Source organism: Mandrillus leucophaeus, unplaced genomic scaffold (genome assembly GCF_000951045.1).
Source record: "Mandrillus leucophaeus isolate KB7577 unplaced genomic scaffold, Mleu.le_1.0 Scaffold154, whole genome shotgun sequence".
Classification (NCBI taxonomy): Eukaryota; Metazoa; Chordata; class Mammalia; order Primates; family Cercopithecidae; genus Mandrillus; species Mandrillus leucophaeus.
The window spans coordinates 2,444,969-2,466,838 of NW_012101521.1; the positions used below are offsets into that span (position 1 = coordinate 2,444,969).

At 47.0% G+C, this 21,870-nt stretch overlaps 1 long non-coding RNA gene across 1 annotated transcript; it reads left to right on the top strand.

Annotated features, from left to right (window-relative positions):
- Nucleotides 1-490: 490 nt before the first annotated feature.
- LOC105536081 lies at nt 491-17,870 on the top strand. Its single transcript, XR_001005540.1, has 3 exons — nt 491-630; nt 3,796-4,007; nt 17,638-17,870. It is a non-coding gene; the product is annotated as an uncharacterized LOC105536081 (long non-coding RNA).
- The last annotated feature ends 4,000 nt before the right edge of the window (nt 17,871-21,870 follow it).

Below are 21,870 nucleotides of genomic sequence, written 5' to 3' on the forward strand. Positions count from 1 at the left end.
CCCTCCCTCCTTTCTTTCTCTCTCTCTCTCTCTCTCCTTTCCTTCTCTCTTTCCTTTTCCACCCAGGCTGGAGTTCAGTGGGCGCGATCTCGGCTCACTGCAACCTCCTTCTCCCCGGTTCCAGCAATTCTCCTGCCTTAGCCTCCTGTTTGTTTGTTTTAATAAAGATAGGGTTGCACGTTTTTGGCCAGGCTGGTCTGAACTCCTGACCTCAGGTGATCTGCCCGCCTGGGCCTCCCAAAGTGCTGGGATTGCAGGCTTGAGCCACCGCGCCCAGGCCTTGCTCCTTTCCTGAGCGGTTGAGAGAGAGGGAGGGGAGAGGGTATTAGATCCCTGACCTTGAGGTCGGGGAGAGGAGGGCGATGCTGAGTGGTGGACGAAAGACTTGAAGATAATGAGAGATTGCATCAACTTTCCCCAGGCTGTTTCTGGGTCTAGAAGCGAGCAAAAATAAGGCGGGAGGGGTTGGTGCGAAGAAAGGGAGGCATTTATTTTGGAGGCGCATAGGAAGCACAAGTGTCAGGGGTTGAAAGGCCGCCTTCTCCTGCGGGCTAACGGTGTGGGTGACAGCCCGCACATTCAAATGAGGGAGCGATTAGACCGAGCTTGCTTCTGAAGACGGATTTCTTGGTTCGGGGAGCGGGCTTGGGGGCTGGGCCGGTATAGAGGGGACGGCAACATTAGGCTTTGGCAAGTTAATTAGGGTTCAGGAGTCCAGCGAGCGAGCAGGGGGAGAGGCTAGATTTGCATAAAGCCCATTTACATAATGTTCTTCACAAATTGTGCAGCCAGAAGGCAGGGAGGGGGTGGGGAGGGAAAGGGTTGGGGAGGGGGAGGTAGTTAGAAGCCCGAGGCAGCCGCCGCCAAAGGGGGAAGGGCGAGGCCCGAGATGGGACTCGCTCCTTCTTGGCCACTCTCTCCACCCCTCCCCATCTCTCTCTGCACCAGGGCCACCCCTGCCTTATCTCGGCCCCCACCTCCATTCTGGGCTGGACACCACACTGCCCCCCACCATAGGGCCGGCCCAGAGCAGTCGGATATCTAAACCGCCTCTATGGTCACGGGTCTCTCTTGCTTTAACCCTTTCCAGGACTCCTGGCTGCACTCAGGGTCAAGTCCCAGCTCCTTAGCCAACCTGTGTGACTCCTCGCGGTGGTCTAGCCCCATTCACCCTCCTGACCTGGCTTCCTTCTAGTCCCCTCTTCCTAGCTAAGCTCAGTCCCACTGAAAAGCTCGTGTCCCTTTGGCTCTCACACGCCTCCTCCGCTCCTGTCTTGTCACCTGTCCTGGAATGTCCCTACCACAAAAGCCAGCTGCTTTGTGGCAACCTCACCTCCCGCCGCACCAAATGCTCTGCCCTTGGGGCATTTTCTGAAGTCCCCATAACTTCCTCAAGTGGACTGCTAGCCCCCTTTTGTGCGACCAGGACACCTTCACCCACCTGTATTCCAGAACTTACCACGCTGTATAGTAACTGCACTGGGGAGGGTCTCTTTCCCCACTGGGCTGTGATTCCTCCAGAAAGGAACGTGCCTGATGCATCTCTGCATCCAGCTGTGGCAGGAGTATGCAGACAGTAGATGCCCAAAACTGTTGATTGAATGTATGAAATATGTCGTCTTAGCCAGAGATTGAGATCAGGTTTCAGTCTGCCTGAAATGAGCCTGACCAGCTCTCTAATTTCTGTGGGGTTCTGTCTACATCTTCTATCTTTATTGGGTTCTTAACCTGTCCTGTGTTAGTAGCTGCAGGGGACGAAGAGGCTGTGGTGACCTCTGAGCCGAATTCTCCACTGAGGGAAGCAGGCTAAGGCAGGTCAAAGGGGAAAGGGGCATCCTAGGCTGGGCACATAGCATGTGCAAAGGCCTGGTGGTCGGAAAGTGTGTGGAATGCTTGGAACGTGGAAGAGGATTGAGTGGGTTAAAGTCAGAGATGAAAGATGGAAAATATGGTGAGGCTCCTGTTCTGAGCTTAAGAGGCTGAGAAAATTCTGGTAGATTTTTCGTGAGCCTCTGAAGCTTTGTGATCAAGGAGAAGAAAGAAGAAAGTTGCATCCACTGAGCACCTACTGCGTGCCACTGAACAGGTGATGTAATTCAACGGCCAAGCACAGTAGGGATTATTGTCCCCATCATTACCAGTGTAGAGGATGACAAGCCTGCTGGAGTCACTTGCTGAAACCTCACAGCTGCAGAATGGTCAAGCAGGGCTTTGGAACCCTGGTTTCCAAATCCTGCGCTGCCTTCTGAATTCCATGTATTTACGTTTTAGCAATGCATATAAAATGGAAGGGAAATAGAAGAGAGAAAGAGGCAAAGAGAAAGACAATTTGGGGGAGGCAAACAGTCATTGAGAAAGAGAGAGAGAAAAAGGGAAAGAGACAGAGAAGAGAGGAGAAAGATGGGGCCAGAAGGGGACAGAAAAGAGTAGAGGGAAGAAAGAGAGAAAGAAAGAAAGAGAGAGGAGAGAGAAAAGGGAAAGAGAGAAGAGAAAGGAAAAAGAGAGAAGGAGAGAGAGAGAAAGAGAAAAGATCATGTCCTTTGCAGGAACATGGATGGAGCTGGAAGCCATTATCCTTAGCAAACGTAACACGGGAATGGAAAACTAAATACTGCACATTCTCATTTATAAGTGGGAGCCAAATGACGAGAATACATGGACACATAGAGGGGAACAGCACACACTGGGGCTTATCGTAGGGTGGAGGATGGGAGGAGGGAGAGGATCAGGAAAAATAACTAATGGGTCCTGGGCTTCATACCTGGGAGATAAAATACTCAGTACAACAAACCCCCATGACACAGGTATACCTACGTAATAAAACTGCACATGTAGCCCTGAACTTAGAGTAAAACTTAAAAAATAGAGACAAGAGGAGAAGGGTAGAGAGAGAGGAGAGAGAAGAGAGGGGAGAAAGAAAGAGGAGAAAGAGAGGAGAGAGAGAAAGTGAGAGAGGGGAGGGGAGAGAAAGAAGAGAAGGGAGAAAGAAGAGAAGGGAGAAAGAAGAGAAGGGAGAGAGAAGAGAAGGGAGAGAGAAGAGAGAAAAGAGGAGTGAGGGAAAGAGAAAGAGAAGAGAGGAGACCGAGGAAGAGAGGAGGAAGTGGAGGAGAGAAGGCTGGGAGGAAGGAGAGGAGACTCAGGTGTCAGTCACCCTGCAGGGTGGCAGGGATGCTCTGCTCCTAGACAGAGCTGTCCAATAGAACTTTCTGTGACCTCTAATCTGCCATCCTACTCAAGTGCTCGGTAGCCTCGGGTAGCTACCCAGCACTTGAAATGTGGTTAGTGCAACTGAGAAGCTGAATTTTTATTGTATTTAGATTTATATTTAAATGCTCACATAAAGGTAGCGACTACAGTATGGGACAGTGCAGGTTTAAGAGCAGTCCTTCTTTTCTCCATCAAGGTCCTAGCTTGAATTTTCTCTGGGTCCTTCTTGGCCTCCCATTCTGGGACTCTGTTCTGAACCATGCATCCCTGATGTTTCCTTCCTTCATATTCCTGGACATCCCACCCACACCGAGGTTTAATTTTAGCTGATTCTCTCTCAAGGACAAAGTATATATTTTTATTTTAATTTATGTCGCCTGAACCATTTCCAAGTTTTACTTTTAGAACCTGTCAATATTAGTGACATGTGGCATTTTAGGTACTTTTCTGCTGGTGGGGCCTAAATTTATTGTCATTTTATGTCACTCGGCAAAATGCACAAAATGCCAGAAGTGTTATAAACAGAGACGATTTATGTTCGGGTTGGGGTGAGGTTAAGAGAATGAATATAATCAATTTTTTTTTCAGAGACTTTCATGCGAGTGTGAGGGCCAGCAGGTGCACATTTGAAGCTCAGTGGGACGTGTTTTCCAAGCAACAGGAGACAGCAGATGCAGACGGGGCCCAATTACTACTGCTCACGGCTGATCATGCCATGCACTTGTGTGCAGATACCTGGCTCCTAGTATGGGACTATGCACACGGTAGTCTCAGGCACCTAGAATGGGGCTATGCACATGGTAGGCGCTCAGTTAAAGCTTGTGGAAGGAGGGATGGAGAAAGGTTAAGAGATGTAAGTGGGAGCTCTAAAGACTCCTCTGGTCCACCCCAGTCAGAGTGATCTTTCTGGATCTTGTCACTTCACTGCTTAAAACCTTTCAATGGTTCCCTAGTATCCCTGCGTTCTGACTTACAGGGTCCTTCAAGATCTGTACCTGAGGGTGTCTCTAAGGGACCTGGAATGCTCTGAAAGTTTTAGATCTTTGCTCCTTGTCTTCCCATGAGCTCTTCCTGTTCTTGGGAGTCCTCCCTCCTCTTTCTTGGCCCTTCTTCCATAACCAACTCAAACTCAAACTCCTCTGTCCTTGCACCCTTTACCTTTTATCCCTCCAAAGAGAGTTTGGCGTTTCCTCTTGGTACCTTATGTATAGTCATCCCTGGTTACCCATGAGGGATTCGTTCCAGGACCCCCTGTGGATACCAAACTCCACGAATCCTCAAGTCACTGATACAAAATGACATAGTATTTGCAGATAACCTACACAATCCACCTGTATGCTTTAAATCATTTCTAGAATACGTCTAATACCTAATATAACATAAATACTATGTAAATACTTGTTATATTCTATTGTTTAGGGAGTAATGACAAGAAAATAAGTCTGTACATGTTCAGTACAACCATTCTTTTTTTTTTTTTTTTGAGACAGCGTCTGTCTGTGTCACTCAGGCTGAGGTTCAGTGGCTCCATTATAGCTCACTACATCCTCCACCTCCTGGGCTCCAGGAGTTCTCCCACTCAGTGTCCTGAGGTGCTAGAACTGTAGGCATGCACCACCACACCCAGCTTATTTTAAAATTTTTTTGGAGAGGCCGGATCTTGCTTTGTTGCCTAGGCTGATCTCAAATTCCTGAGCTCAAGCAATTCTCCTGCCTCGGCCTCCCAAAGTGCTGGGATTATAGGTGTGAGCCACTGTGCCTGGCTGAAAATACTTATTATGTTACATCTTCTTATGTTACATTGAGTGAGTGAGTGAGAATCCTTAAATATAATAGAGAAACAGAAAACTAAGGGCCTATAGATTGCGTTGCCTTACAAGATTCAGGTGAATTGCTTTTTGACTCTTCCAATAAGCTCTCAAGTATTTTTTTTAATTTTATTTTTTAACGGAGGTGGTGTCTCTCTATGTTAGGCCAGGCTGGTCTCCAACTCCTGGCCTCAAGTGATCCTCCCCCTCCAACCTCCCAAAGTGCTGGGATTACAGTCATGATCTACTGCGCCTGGCCTGCAACCATTCTTTTTTTCCTCTGATTATTTTCAGTGCGTGGTTGGTTGAATCCACGAATGCAGAATCCAAGAATATGGAGGGCCAACTGCATGTCTGCATTACAGGCCTCCAGATGTTGCCTCGTTTGCTTCCCTGTTGCCACCAGAAGATCACGCACCACCGGGCAACATGGTCTGGAGAGTCCCATTCATCTTCATCCTGGGCCTGAACAGAGAAACTGACAAATGAAAGATAATTGAATGACATAACGAATGGGTGCAGATTGGGTTGGTCCCTCACCATCCCCACTTCTTAGCCATGTTGGATCTGCTAAGTCAATTACCACCATCGCCTACTCACCTTCCCATTTCCAAACCTCGTAACTGTTATCTTTTTCTCCATTCTCCTTGTCCTTATGAGTTTATGCCTTTAAAACAAATCCTTTATTATAACAGTATTGTATTTTAGGGAAGGAAATGTATTAAAGGAGTGTGTTCAATCCACCATCTTCCCTGGAAGTCAGTAACAAATGAAAGGAAATTTATCTGATAGACTGTGGGCAAGTCACTTCTCTCCCTACGGTCTCTGATTCTTCACCTGTGGCATGAGGAAGTTGGGCTGGATGAGTTCTAGGGTCCAGCCAAAGTCTGCGAGGGAGTCAGCGCTGGATTAGATGTGCCCGGTGGGCCATGGGCATGGATTTTACGTAAGAGCAGTCACTCTCTGGGATCCCTACTCTGGCCAGTGCTCTCCTTGGACTGCTAATTCTCTTTCCACACATTCAGGTTCTGACTCCCAAACTCTGAGGACGATGGCAAGTTCTGAAGTCCCTCCCACCTGGTACAACTCACAGTGACAGCAACTGTCTCAGTCTGTTCAGGCTGCTTATAACAAAGAAGCATGGACTGGGTGGCTCATAAACAGCAGAATTTATTTCTCACAGTTCTGGAGGCTGAAAGTCCTACATTAGGGCCAGCAGAGTTGATTCTGGTGGAGATTTTCTTCCAGGTGCAGACTACCAACTTCTTGCTGTATCCTCGCATGGTGGAAAGGGTGCTGGGGAGTCCGGTGCAGTTTCTTTAATGAGGGCACTAATTCTACTCATAAGGGCTCCACCCTCAGGACCTAATCACCCCCACAGGTCCCACCTCCTAACAGCATCATACTGGGGGTAAGAATTTCAATATATGATTTTTGGGAGAACACATTCAGTCCATAGCAGTTGTCCAGTTCAGTGGCTGACACTTGTCCAGTTCAGTGGCTTACTCAGAGACCTCACCTTGACCTAACGCTTGTGCCAACCTGGTAAGAAATCTGGAATCCCATTCCACAGATTAGAAGTCTGAGGGTTAGAGAGGGGAAGGGACTTGCCTAAGGCCATGGAGCAAGTCAGTAAGGACCCAAGGTGGCAGTCGTGGTCTAACTGACCTCTATTCCTGGAGTGTCCAGCATCCTGCCCATGGTGGCTGCTCAGCTGACATTTGTTTGGAATGAAAGGTGACCACACTTGAGTCGAGGTAGTCAGGATCATGGCGACAGCCACGACGGCAAGAAACAGCATTTTAAAAAGTATTTACTTAGTGTAACATTTTCAGAGCTATTCCATGCCACAGCGTGGATCAGTACTTCTTCATTCTTTATGGCTGAATAATATTCCATTGTATACCACATTTTGCTTGTCCATTCTTCTGCTAATGGACATTTGAGTTGTTTTCACCTTTTGGCTATTGTGAACAATGCTGCTATGAACATCCGTGTGCAGGTACATGTCTGACTCTAAGTGAAAGAAACTCAACACAAAAGGTCACATACTACGTACGATTCTATTTGTATGAAATATCCAGAATAGGTAAATCCATAGAGACAGAAAGTAGATTAGTGGTTGCTGGAGCTGGGAGAAAGAGTGAAAAGGGAATTGTGGCAAGGTGCAGTGGCTCACGCCTGTAATCCCAGCACTTTGGGAGGCCAAGGTGGGCAGATCACAAGGTCAGGAGATGGGGACTATCCTGGCTAACATGGTGAAACCCCATCTCTACTGAAAAATACAAAAGTCAGCTGGGCGTGGTTGTGTGCGCCTGTAGTCCCAGCTACTCGGGAGGCTGAGGCAGGAGAATGGCATGAACCCAGGAGGTGGAGCTTGCAGTGAGCCGAGATCGCACCACTGCACTCCAGTCTGGCAACAGAGCGAGCCTCTGCCTAAAAAAAAAAAAAAAAAAAAAAAAAAAAGAAAAGGGAATGGCTACTGATGGTATGAGGTGTTCTTTGGAGGTAATGACAATGTTTTGGAACTAGACAGAGCTATGATTGCACAACACTGTGAATGAACTAATGCTATTGAATTGGGTACTTTAAATTCGTTAATTTTATGTAATGTGAATTTCACCTCAATTAAACAATGAATAACTAAAGACTTCTCTCCAGTAACATTCAACAAAGCCTACTGTGTGTTTAGTAAGTGCTTGGCTCACCAGTTTAAAACACATAGCACACACTTGTGAAACATTTGTGATATCAATTTACCAATGGGCAAGTTGATGATTTCCGTCTTCAGCCTTGATACTCCCAGTCAAGTTCCCAGACCAGAGGCTCAGCATCCCCAGGAGCTGGTTAGAAATACAGAATTGTTGGCAACCCCAAACACAGACCTACTGAATCTCTGCTGAATGGCGTGTGTTTGCCTCTGCAACCCACTTTCCTGCTGTCCTTGTCTGATCACTGAAGACAGAAACTGTGAGAGAGGGATTGAGGCTGAATCTCCCTGAAGTTCGTCCTCGATGAATAGATGTGCAGCTCACCTTCTCCCTCGCTCTCTCTCTCTCTCTCTCTCTCTTTTCCCTCTTTCTCTCTTTTCTCCCAGGTCTCTCTCTTTCTGTCCCTCCCACCCTCTCCTCTCTCCCATACCTCCCCCATTCAGTAGAGTCCCTTCTCTCCTGCATTCTCTGAATTGATTTTTCTCACTCATCTTGGCAGGTTAGTAATCACCATTCTCAGCAGAAATTCCTTCCATTTCATTACCCCGGGTGAGAAATCCTGGGCAGCAGCGGGTGGGGTAGGGGCTGTGTTTCATTTCACTCCCATCTCTGTGTCAGGTGGGGAGGGAAGACTGTCCTCACTGAGCATCCCACAGGAGGAAGGCCAGTACTGGGAAGGGATGGAGACCCCTTGGTGGCTCTTTTCAGTTTCAAGATCCTGTGCTGCAGCTCCTCCCAGCTCCCAGCGCCCCTGCCTTTCTCTGTCCCGATCAATCACTCACATTTGGGGTGCCTCCATGGCTAGCAGAAACTATTTCTATGCATTGCTCTGTTTAATCCTCACAATACTTCAGAGAGGTTGGTATTTTCACCTCCTTCATGTTACAGGAGAAGAAAGTGACGCTCAGAGATACTTGCAAGACACCTGGGAATGAGAGCCAGTTTCCAGGCTCAGGCAAGGTTGTCCTTGACTGCACCAGAGCCATGTAATAGAAAGATCATGCTGCCCATCCACCTGCCAGCCATGGTGGGTCCTAGCAGAAAGAGCCCAGCATTTGTCATCCTATGGACTTGGGGTCCAGTTTCAGCTCTGCCACTTACTGGCCATGCCACTCTTCCTGGTCCTTCCTCTCCTTAGCTGTTCACACGGGATGGGGGGATGGGACAGACCCGCCAGAGTACAGCTCCTAAGAACAGGAATTTTGTAATGCAAACCAGCTGTGGAACCCAGGGGAGGAACCACCATCTCTTGGAGGCACCATTTCCCCATCCTCAAAGCGCATTTAGAAAAAAACACCTACTTTCTGTGTTGTTGCAAGAATTGCGTGAACTATTACAGCTCTCATGCAGCTTTTAGCACATGCCTGGAACACGAACAAGCACTGGATAAATAAATACCCTGTATGGAAATAATATTATTATAGTTCGAGGATTTAAGATGCTCTCACAATGGCAGATGGACCCTGAATTCAGAGATGTAAAATGTGAACAAAACGTGTGCTTAGAATTAAGAACATCATCCTGTGTACGGTGCCTGCCCCGCGTGAGGCACAAGGCGAAGCATTTTACAGACGTTTTCCTATTGAATCCTGATGAAGAGTCCTACAGGGTAGGGTGTAGTCTCCCCATTACATAGGCGAGAAAACTGAGGATCAAGGAGATGAAGTTAACTTCTTCTAACTCCTGTAGTGTGTAAGAGGTAAAGCTGGAATCAGCTGAGATCAGTCTACCAAATCCAAAGTACAGATGAAAAAAACAAAAAGACATGAATATGTTTTGCAAACTACACAGTTCTAGTCATGTGTGTGGGGTGAAAGACGGAGGAAAACATCATCATTATCATCATCATCACATTGTCATATCTATTAAACATTAGGTATCATCATCGTATCTACTAAGCATTAACTGCTTATCACGTGCCAAACACTGGGCTAAGGGATTTACTTGGATTACCTCTTTAAGCCCTGCAGCAACAACTCTGTTATAATCCTCATTTCACAGATAAGCAAACAGGCTCAGAGTGGTAAAGCAATTTACCCTAGGTCACACAGCCAGCAAGTGGTAAAGCTGGATTTTGACCTCAGGGCTTACAGGCTCCAGAGTGGAGTCCTTAACCATTCACCTGAAACTGGTAGCTGCTAATCTTGGCTGCAGGGAGTTTAGCTGGCAGGACCCTCTCAGCCCTTGGGGACTCTCCCTATCACCCCATGCCCCAATCTGGGCTCCAGACTGGGAGTGAACTAGGCTCCCACCCGCGTGTCTGTGATCAGCCCATCATCAGATCAGGCTGTCCCTCTCCTAGCCCGTCGTTGGAGCCCCAGCCGGGACCATGCTGTATGCAGATCACCCCATTAAAATTTCATGTGGATTCAAAAATTCAGTGTTGACTCCGGTGACGCAAATAAGTATGAAAATTCCGAGGAAGGCACACTGTTACTGAAATCAAATGGTTGAACGGCCACTAATGAGGCAGACAAGGAGCCTCGCTCACCCTCTGAGGATTGAGGAGAGACGAGAGGAGCAATCGCGCTACATTATTCATGCCCCCTTGTTTGAGTTTCAGATCTCAAGGAGGCTCTGGAAGGGGAAAGCAGAGAGGGCAGAGGCGGCGGGAGGCGGGGGTGGCAGCCTAGACAGGGCCCCACTCTGCCAGCTGCGGAAGGCCGGGTGACTAATTGACAACTACTCACTGATCCCCTTCCCTAGGGCGCCCCTCTTCCATCTCTCATTTTTAGCTCCAGCCCACAAGCACCTCCCTTGCACCTGCCACGGTGCCCAGATTTCCCCCAGCAGTGGCTGTGTGAGTGTGAGATGCAGAGGAAGATGTGGTGTCTGGGCGGTCCTGGCTCTGTGTGATCTCGGGCAAGTGACTAAACTTCCCTGAACCTTGATTTCTTGTTCCCCCTGTAAAATGGGAAAGCAGAGGGAGTGGCTCCTCTACGTACTGTGGGGAGAGGTAGCATTTCTGAGAGTCAAATGCCGCATTACCGCGCTTCTCAAGTTCGAACACTCAGGTGAATCCCAGAGGAGCTTGCTGGGATGCTGGTGCTGATTCAGTAAGGCTGGGGCAGGGCCTGAGATTCTGCATTCCGGCCAGCTCCCAGGTGAGGCCCATGATTGCTGACTTGCAGCCCACCCTGTGAGCAGCCGGGCCATACAGATCGGAAAGCAGTTTATAGCGACCACTCGCTGGTCTCAGCCTCTCTGTGCATCAGTATTCTTGGGGAGTTTGTGAAAACACAATGCCCTTCCCCACCCCCCCACCCAGGGTCTGCTTTAATTGGTTAGGTCCAGGAACTGGTACTTTTAAATTCTCCCCCTGACACCCACCCACCATGGCTCCTATATGCAGCCAGATTTTTGTCATTCTTGTTACTAATATGTCTTTATTATTTATGCCCCTCATAGTTTCTTTTTTTCTTTTTCACAACGGGGTCCCACTCTGTTGCCCAGGCTGGAGTGCAGTGGTGCAGTCATGGCCTTGACCTCCCAGGCTCAAGTGATTCTCCCACCTCAGCCTCCCCAGTAGCTGGGACCACTGGCGCGTGCCACCATGTCTGACTAATTAAAAAAAAAATTGTAGAGACGAGATCTTGCTGTGTTGCCCAGGCCAGTCTTGAACTCCTGAGTTCAAGTGATCTGCCCACTTGGGCTCCCAAAGTGCTGGGATTACAGGTGTGAGCCACCGTGCCTGGTCCCCCTCATATTTTATGACCATTTTGCAAGCTTCCTCTTCTTCAACTCCTCTTAAACGTCAATGCCACAATGCTTTCTCTCTTTTCCCCAAGCAAACCTGTTGTCAGGAAAGAGGCTGAAGAACCAATGGCTCCCACTCTGAGGAGGAAGCAATGCTTCACCCCCGGGAACTGACCTGTTTCCAGGGGATGTCACCTCCCTCCGGGTTCTAACGGTGCACTTCAGGTCCCGCTATCTGAATAGTGCACCTGGGGCGAGTTTGCACCGGGGGTCACCTGGGCAACTGCCCTCCTTCTCTTTTGAAGACTGAGGCCTGACCACGCTGATAACACATTCTCTAAAAGTGGAAACCAGGTTTCAGACAAGCCGTGGAGGTAAAACCGGCTCGAGAGGGAGGGAATTGATTTCCGCCAGAGAAACCTGCGCAGAATCTACAATCCCATCGTTGTCCATGCACCCGGCGTAACCAATAAACAGGTTCCCCGGTCCTCCCTGCATTTCCTAATTATTACTCGGCTATAAAAATCCCTTCTCCCTCCTGCCAACATTATCTTAGTAAACGTTATGAGCGCTCACGAGGTTAATGCAGGGCCGTAAATCCACAGTGGGTCGAACAAGTGAGACTTGAGGAACTGTTCATAAATCTATGGGAACGGCTCCAGTTTGTTTATTTAATAAAATATCATTTCGTAGAAATGCACAGGGCACTGTGGGGTTCACACCTCAGTGGGCACGCGTGGAGAGGGGTGGGTGGTGGAGGTCTGCCGAGGTTGGGGGTGTGCGTGCACGGGCGTGCAGGCGGGCTTCCACGTGGCCTCTGCCTGGAATGGCAGGGCGCCATGCCGTGTATTACTGCACCAGGCATTCTGAACTCAGTACCCGCTCCACTTAAGGCAGCCTGTTCTCTCAGAATTCTTTAATGGGCCTCGTCAATATCTGAAACGGTGCTACAAAGCCCAGGACACGTGTAATGCTGTTTGCACTGCATGAATGCCTCCTCCAGACAATCTTCTGGGATTTGTTAGGGGTGCTTTACCCACGTTGGGCTGTTAAATCAACAAGAAGTCAGGCTTCCCCACACGGCATGGAATGAAATGCTAAAAGCATGGGCATTGGAGTAAACGGACATGGCTTCTAACACCAGATTTGCCACCTACTGGGAAGATGGCCTTGGCATTCACCTCTCTGGTCTCGATTCCCTTCTCTGTACCATGGAGATGATCATCTGTACTTTATGGAATACAGATGTGATATGCAGAGAGACTAGAATGGAGCAGTAAGTTTCCTTTTTTTTTTTTCTTTTTTCTTTTTTTGATTTGGAGTCTCACTCTGTCGTCCATGCTGGAGTGCAGTGGCGAGATCTCGGCTCACTGCGACCTCTGCCTCCTGGGTTCAAGCCATTCTCCTGCCTCAGCCTCCTGAGTAGCTGGAACTACAGGTGCACCACCATGCCTGGCTAATTTTTGTATTTTTAGTAGAGATGGGGTTTCGCCATGTTGGCCAGGCTGGTCTTGAATGCCTGACCTCAGGTGATCTGCCCACCTCAGTCTCCCAAAGTACTGGGATTACAGGCATGAGCCACCGCACCCAGCCTCGTTTCATTTCTCTCTCATTTACCTGTGAGATTTCAGCATTGCAGTGTACTGAGATGACTTTGTTAATTAGTTTTGACTGAAGGTCATCTATAGAGCCCCCGTTCTTTTCTTTGTAATTGACTGGGAACTCAAAGTAAAATGCAGTGGAATGGGATCAGTGGAAACAGGGGAGATTCTGCAGAACTGGGATGCGGCATTCCTGCCCAAAGGGGTTTAGCATCCCTGAGTCACCCCATCAGAGAGTGCTGTGAATCATGTTACTGAAGGAAATAGGCAGTGTGATCTAGTGGTGAGAACCATGGAGTTGGCAGCCCTGGGTTTGAGTTCTAACTCAGACACTTAACTATCTGAGCAGCCTCTGTGGCCAAGTAATTGAAGCCCTGGGTTCTTGGGAATTGGTGATCTTAATACCCAACTTTTAGGGCTCTGAGCATTCCCTGAGCTAATACGGGTAAAGTGTGAGCTAATACGGGTAAAGTGTGTGCATAGACATGGCACATAGTACAAACACAATAAACCATGGACAGATGGAGAGTGAAGGAGGGAAACAAGAGAGAGGCAGAAGCAAGGGTGACTCACCTGTCCCAGTTTTCTCAGACCTCCTCCAGTCTTAAAACAGGAAAGTCCTACCTCCTGGGAACTCCCTTAGTCCTGGAAAAACTGGACGGTTGATTGCCCTTGCAGGAATGGACAAGTCAATGCTTGAAGCACTCTTAACTCTGGGTTTAATTTGGCTACAGCTATTGATGATTTAATAACAGCTGGCTGATTATGGAGGCTTCATCTAAAAGACTCTAATTCCCCAAGGCTAATTGTTGAGCGTTTGATTAACCCAGTGGCTCTCATTAGAATCACCTGAAGAGCTTTCTAAACATACCAATGACTGAGCCTCACCCCTGACTAGGGTTTCTCTGCCTTGACACTATTGACATATTGGGCTGGATAATTTTTGTTGGTGGCAGGTAGTGGGGAGTGGAACTGTTGTGCGCATTGTAGATGTTGAATAGCATCCTTGGATTCTACCCTGAAGATGCCAGGAGCCATGTCCCAGTCACATGACAACCAAAAATGTCTCCAGACATTGCTCAATGTCCCCTGAAGGGCAAAAATCACCCCCAGTTGAGAACAACTGCCCCAGGCTCATTTAAGAATCGGGGGCAGAATAGAAATTAAGCTTTCGTGTTTCACATTAAGTTCCCTGCCCCCAGCTGACTATATATAGCATTTGGCTAAGACCAACCTTACTGTCAATGTGGATGATGCTGATATCCAAGGAGAACTTTAGGAACGGGCTGGAGCTGACTTGGGGTTGGGTCCAGAGTGACCATACAGAAGAGGCTGTGGGCAAAAACCTCACATGATAAGAAGGTACTGAATTCCTACTCTATTTATTTATTTATTTATTTTTGAGACAGAGTCTCACTCTGTCGCCAGGCTGGAGTGCAGTGGTGCAATCTTGGCTCACTGCAACTCTCTGCCTCCCGGTTTCAAGTGATTCTCCTGCCTCAGCCTTCCAAGCAGCTGGGACTTCAGGCGCGTGCCACCACACCCAGCTGATTTTTGTATTTTTTTTTAGTAGAGACGAGGCTTCACCATGTTGGCCAGGATGGTTTCTATCTCTTGACCTTGTGATCCACCCTCCTCAGCCTCCCAAAGTGCTGGAATTGCAGGCGTGAGCCACCGCGCCTGGCCCTATTCTTAAATATTCCCTTTCCCTCCCTTTGGTATACAGCCCAAACCTCACCATTAGATATGAGTTCTTGCAGAAAGTTCAGAGTGCTCTGTTTTGAGTTGTCCTCTTTTAAGTTCTTCTGGAAGGCAGATCATGACACTGTTTTTGGTCCCTCATGACCTCTTCAGGGTGGAGACTGTGCTGGCTCTCAAGACGTTTTGACATGCTAAATTATTTGCTCCTCACAGCTCTCCTAGGTGAGGTGGATTTCTTTGCATGTTTTATAGAAAAATGATGTTCAGAGAGTTTGAAACAATTTTCTCAAGCTCACACAGCTGGTTGGCAGCACAGATTAAAGCAAAACTCAGGACAATCACTAACTTCTAGTGACTGGCCCACTCTGACATGTTTCCTCCTATCCCTTAGAGAGCCAAGTGCTGGCTGAGCACAGTGGGGATGGGAGTGGGACGTGAATGTGTTGGCCAAGAAGGAAACGTCCATGGCTGCTTTCTTTATGCCAAATCTTGCACTTATATTATCTCCTTGAATAGTCCCAATGTCCCGGTGCAGCAATGCCTGTGATTTCCACTTTTGGGGAGGAGAATGCTGAGGCCTGGACAAAGGAAGCAATTTGCCTAAAGTCATGAATCCATTATCAAGGGGAGGTGCTCTGACCTCAAAATCAAGGTGGGGGAAGAACATTATAAATGGATTAATATTTTAAATTTCTCAGCTGTTAAATGAAAGGCACTCTTTTTTTTTTTTTTTTTTTTTTTTTTTTTCAGCATTCCAGTGCTCAGAATTATTTAGCTCAGCTCTGAATGGAAGCATCCACCAGTTAGATGTGTCTCTTTGACATTCCTATGACTGAAAACATTAGGCATTTTCTATGTTGATTCATCAGAACTGTCAACATTCCTCTGCTAACAAAGTCTTCCTTTAGTTGGGAGGTTTCAGCCCAGCTCTGCTCTGATTGGCTTGCTCCTTACAGGAAGCATCTAAAGGTCTTAGAGCCGAGACAGGAAGTGACTCTGTGTGAGGTCAGCATTTCTCTTTTCTCCAAGGCCACCATAATCCTTATGGAGTGAAGGGTAGTCACAATGCAATTTTGAAAAGTGATTACAAGGATCATAATAGTACGAATGGTGAATGAGTTTTCTGACTGCCAGGAGAGGAAACATTTTAGGATTGATTTCAGAAGAGAAATCCATCATTTTGATTTTAACTGTGGCGGTTAACACAATGTTTACTCTAATTTTAGAAACATTTTGAGACAGAAATAGGTTGTACTTGTCTTTGTCAGGCCATAGGTAGCTTACATTTTCTGAGCCTAAAGTGGATACTAGTTAAAAGATTACGTTTAAAGAATGTTCCTTTTTTTTTAGAATCACACCAGAAATTTCTAGTGTAATGACAGCCTTTCTTAACCCAAGTGGAACTCTGTGTGTGTTAAAATATCTGTGTTAATAACCAGCAACCTCAGAAGTGAGAGGGAAGGGAAGAATGGGACTAAAAGGAGTCAAGTCCCACTTGCATGGCAGAGGAGACCTGGAAGATAAGATGGAGTTATTAGTCTGAAATAATGGGTGGTGAGAATTCTGCCACCAAACCACCAATGCTCCCTAGTGTGAAACAATGGGAAAATCATGGAGACTGGAACAGCACATGAAAAGCCACAGAGCATAAAAGACCCAGCTGTACTGGGGGTCAGGGAAAATTTCCAAGTGGTGGGAGCAAGAAGTATATGGCATGGGGAGATCCAGAGATGTGATGAGTTGGGGAGGGTTTGGACATACTTATCCTACAGTTTGCTTTTTCCCTGACGCCCAACAGAGGCAGGTTTTAACCCCCAACCCACCCTGTCTCCAAGGACTGGCTTGGATGCCTGTCTTCCTGAGCTCCATCTTCACTGACTCCACGGAGGACAGAAAACTCATTACCATCAGAGGCTCACTCTAGATGCCCTGTGTGGACCTGTGACTATGTTAGGTTTAGTGGCAAAGGAGTATTAAGATTGCAGGTGAAATTAAGTCTGCACAGCAGTTGACCTTAAAATGGGGGAGATTATCCTGGATTATATGGGTAAGCCCAGTGGAACCACAAGGGTCCTCGAAAGTGGAAGAGGGAGGCAGAAGAGAGAGAGAACCATGGAGATGGCAGCTTGAGGAGGACTCAGCCTGAAAATGCTGGCTTTGAAGATGGAGAAGGGGTCCAAGAGGTAAGGAATGAGGGCAGCCTCTAGAAGCTGGAAAAGGCGAGGGAACTGATTTTCCCCTGTTCTCCAGAGGGATAACAGCCTTTCTGACACCTTCACTCCAGCCCAGTGAGACCCATTTCAGACCTCTGACCCTCAGAACTGTAATAGAATAAGCTCCTAATATTTTAAAGTCACTTAGTATATGTTAATTTGTTTCAGCAGCAATAGAAAAGTAATATAGGCCCTTAGTTCTTTAATCTAATAAGTGGGTTTAATAACCATTTCTGTTTTGTAGTGTATTAAAAATTGAATTAACGTACCACACCAAGTGTTTAGCACAGCCCTTGGACAATGGTACCTTTTTTATTGATGCCACAGGTGGAATGACCACTGGTCCTCCTAGTTTAGTCCTCTAGCTTCTTTAATGTGGGACTAGAAGAAAGAGGCCTAAATTAGGAATCTGACAGACTTGGGTTCAAGTCCTGGCTCTGCCTTTCTAATGGCCTTGGACTTGTTCCTACCCTGGAAGGTTTTCCAGTCTATATTATGGGTGTGGGAAGGATGATCTATCATATCTACCAGCTGTGAGCCTCCTGTGAGGATTCAAAGTGGGTGGGCTTTTGTAACCCACTGAAGGCCCTCAGAGAGGTTTTCTGTAAATGTGGTACCTTGCACCAATTCCTTGGGAAGAGATTTTCTCAGGCTTCAGAGCTGAGGGTATTCACCCCGACCCACTTGCTTCTCTGTCCAGAGAATGCTCATGCATTCCTGAGAAGTTGGTTGGAACTAAGGGAGCATTCAGAGACCACAGATCCAGTTGACTGGTCCCTGCTGACATCATTCCACATTGTTGGCCACACCAGCTCCTCTTCAAACTCATGATGTGAATCAACAGCTAAACATGTTGATATCTTTGTTTCTCTCAGTTAAGTGGATCACTGAGTCCTCCTGATGCACTGGAAAGATTTGAGTTTTGCAGCCAAATAGAGTGGGGTTTAAATGGTGGCTAAGCGACTCACGCCTGTAACCCCAGCACTTTGGGACGCATGGGCGGGTGGATCACCTGAGGTCAGGAGTTCTAGAGCAGCCTGGACAGCATAGTGAAATCCCGTCTCTACTAAAAATACAAAAATTAGCCAGACGTGGTAATCCCACCTACCTGGGAGGCTGAGGCAGGAGAATCGCTTGAACCTGGGAGGCAGAGGTTGCAGTGAGCCAAGATCGCGCCACTGCACCCCAGCCTGGGTGACAGAGTGACATTCCATCTCAATAAATAAATAAATAAACAAACAAACAAATAAAAAAATGGTGGCTAAGCCACTTGCTTCTGAGCAAATTGGTTAGCCTCCATGAGCCTTGGTTTATCCACCTGATAAATGGAGATACTAACAGTCAACATTAGATAACCATAGAGCCTACCTCATAAGGCCATTATGAGAATTGAGATGTTAGTTCAAGGAAAAAATGGTGCCATCATTTGGATGATTGTCCCCTCCAAGACTCGTGTTGAAATTTCATCCCCAATGTTGGAGGGTGGGCCTCATGAGAAGTGTTTGGGTCATGGGGAAGATCCCTTACGAATAGGTCAATACCCTCCCTCAGGAGTGAGTTATTACTCTACTAGCCCCTGCAAAGGCTGCTTGTTGGAAAAACCTGGTATCTCCCTCTGCCTCTTTTGTTTTCTCTCTCTCCGTGTGGTCTCTATACACACCAGCTTCCCTTCGCCTTCCACCATGGGTGGAAGCAGCCTGAGGCCCTCATCACATGCCCAATCTTGAACTTCTCAGTTCTCAGAATTGTGATCCAAATAAAACTCTTTTCTTTATAAATTACCCAGCCTTTATAACAACACAAAATGGACTAAGATACTTGTTATGATACAGGAGGAATGAAGAAGTGTGGGAAGTATTACCTCGCTAGTAGGCGAAGGAGGGCACAATAATTATAGAAAACTTCCCATGGGAGGTTATACTTGAGCTGAACTTTAATGGGTGTAATGGTTGTAAAAAGTTTAGCACAATGCCTGATGTGAATTATGTGGTCAGAAATTAAAAGGGAGAGAAGAAGATAATGGGTTTTCTGAGGTTAGTAGGGGACCTAGGATCCCTCCTTGCCCCCTACTGAACCTGATCCACCCCAGTCCAGACCCTTCTTCTCTTCCTGCTTATTCCTCATGGCTCATCGCTGCATTCATGCTTGGTCCTGGCCCCTCACCCTGCATTCTACTGCTGGGGCAGTCAGCAGAGACAGACATGACAGGAGACAGGGAGAGGCAGAACTGGGAAGAGGACTTGAAGAAGATTGATACTGGCATTGTTGTCATGGCAACACCAGGATGGGCTAGAGGCCCCACTGCTGGGATCAGCTCCTGTAGTTCTTCTCAGATTCTAGAGCCTTTGAGGGGTAGGCAAGAAGCTCAGATAGGGGCCCTGAGAAAACAGGTGGGGCCTCAGGGTGACAGCCAGTGAGAGGGCAGGCACTGGGACCTAGGATGCCTTTCTGACAACACTTGCTGAATCCATGGGACCTTAGAGAAGACCTGTCCAAATCCCTCAATTGAGGCATGGGGAACTGAGCACTAAGAAGGAGAGTGGAGAGTGGAGAGAACACATTTTCTGAGTACATACTATGTACCTGGTACTTACTGCTATCTTTTAATAACTTGTCTCTCCAACAGACTATGTGATCTGCCAGAGCAGGGAGGCATCTTGGGTGAGGCTAGGTGTAGAGGCTCCTGAGTTGAAATACTGGCTCTGCCACTTATCCTCAGGATGGCAGCGCACACGATCTCCTCTCTCTAGGTCTCAGGTTCCTCATCTGCAGAATGAGTGAAGTTGATGTTATATATTACCTTCCTCACAGAGTGGTTGAGCTTTTGAATGATGTAATTTATGTAACATGCTTGGTGCGTGTTTGGCAAAGCATAAATGTCATATATAATAATTAATATTACAAGCCTACCCAGAGAAAGAGAAATTTGCATCTTGATGGCTAAATAAAATAGACAGTGTTTTTATAGCTTTGGGAGAAGAGGGATCTAGTTTACTTCTTGAACCATCTGTTTTCACCCCTTTTCTTGCCTTACATTTTTATATGTATATATTTTTCTTTCTGTCTTTTAGGGAACAGAGCTCTATGGGCTCATGGGAGCACATTGGTCAGCAGTCAGAAAACATGGATTAAAAATAATAATAGTTCTCATTTATTGAGAACTTACAATATTCCTGGCTTCCGGTTGCCCATTTGATATTACAACTATTTGATTTACAATAGCTCTTAAAGTTAAATGCTCTTGTTATTCCATTTTGCAGGGGAGAAAACTGAGGCTCAGAGAGGTTGTATAAGTCATCCAAGGTCACACAGGGCTGGTAAGAGGCAGAGACGGGACGTCAGTCACTGGTGGACTTTATTGCGGAGGATGGGGATGGGAAGGAGAGCACCTGTGCCGCTGACCTTGGTCCTGAAACATCGGTGGGCACTGGGGCCGAACTGCTCTTTGGAATGCTGGTTCTCCAATCATGATGCCCGTCCTGCCTCCCCCAGGAATCTGAAAAGTGAACGAAGAGAAAGGGGGGAAAGGGCAGGGAAGGTGGAATGCCGAGAGACAGTGAGAGAGAGGATCAGAATCTTCTAGAAGGATCCAACTCCTGAGAGATTGCTCTGGGGGAAAAAGGGGGCTTGATTTGATATATATTTTGAATAACACTGTTGCTAGGGAAAGTGGTTTTCCTCTCATTAGTTGGAAGAGGGACATTCAGTTTTCCCCCTTCTTGCCACACTAGTGGTTGGAAACCTCTTTTCTGTCTATTGCAAATAGTGTCTCATTATTCCTACCTTACAGGTTGGTTTTGGGGAGTCCAGGAAATAATATTGAAAAATCCAAGCCTGGTGTTCATGCATGTGGGTGTTGAGTACATGTCCTTTAGCTGTTCTCCTGGTCTTGTCAGCAGCCTCTGCCTATATTTGCTCAGGCCAGGCTCATAATGTGTAGCCAGTCCCTGACCCAGAATGTGGGTTTCCTGGGAAGAATTTCTGCAGCCCAGCCACCCAAGTTCATTTGCAATGCGGGCATTCCCTGCCATAAAGCTCCAAGCTGCTTGGAAGAGTTAGGCATCACATTTCCCTGCATTCAAAAGTGCCTGGAGTAAGGATCATGTTCTGATGGCGGCATGTAAATGCCTCTTTCAAGAGAGGAAATTGCTTTGAAGTTACTATTTCCCTGGCTTTGATAATAATCTGCTTAATGTCTTGTGTCAAACTAATTACAGCATAATTACCTTTTTTAATAACAGGTACTTTTAATTGGTGCAGGGTTAAACAATTCTGTTGTAAAAATCGGTTGTTTTACATTCATGGCTATAGTTTACAAAGAACTGGGACAACCTCGTAATATTAAACACTCCATAGAGCTGGGATGGGGTGTAAATGAGGGTACCACCATGCCTCCTCTCCATGACATTGAACCCTTGTCTTTGCAATGCTTCACCTTCTCACAGCCAGATTTTCTTACGCCAAACGCTTGGAAAAGGAGAGGAAGGATGCGGTTAGGGCCTCGTGTGTTCACACGCATCATCTTGCTTCATTCTCACATGTCCATGCATGAAAGCATGGGAAAGGGATATTGTTATCTCCATTGTGTAGGTGGGTAAATGGAGAGTTAGAGAAGTTAAGCAAACTGACCCAAATCACGATGTCAAATGACTGAATCAGATTTTGAACTCATGCCTCTTTCTTCCAAGTCCCAAGTTTTTTTTTTTTTTTTCTTGTTTTTGTTTTTGAGACAGAGTCTCACTCTGTTGCCCAGGCTGGAGTGCAGTGGCATGATCTCGGCTCACTGCAACCTCTGCCTCCCAGGTTCAAGCAATTCTCCTCAGCCTCTCAAATAGCTGGGATTACAGAAATGTGCCACCAGGCCTGGCTAATTTTTTCCTATTTTTAGTAGAGTCAGGGTTTCACCATGTTGGCCAGTCTGGTCTCAAACTTC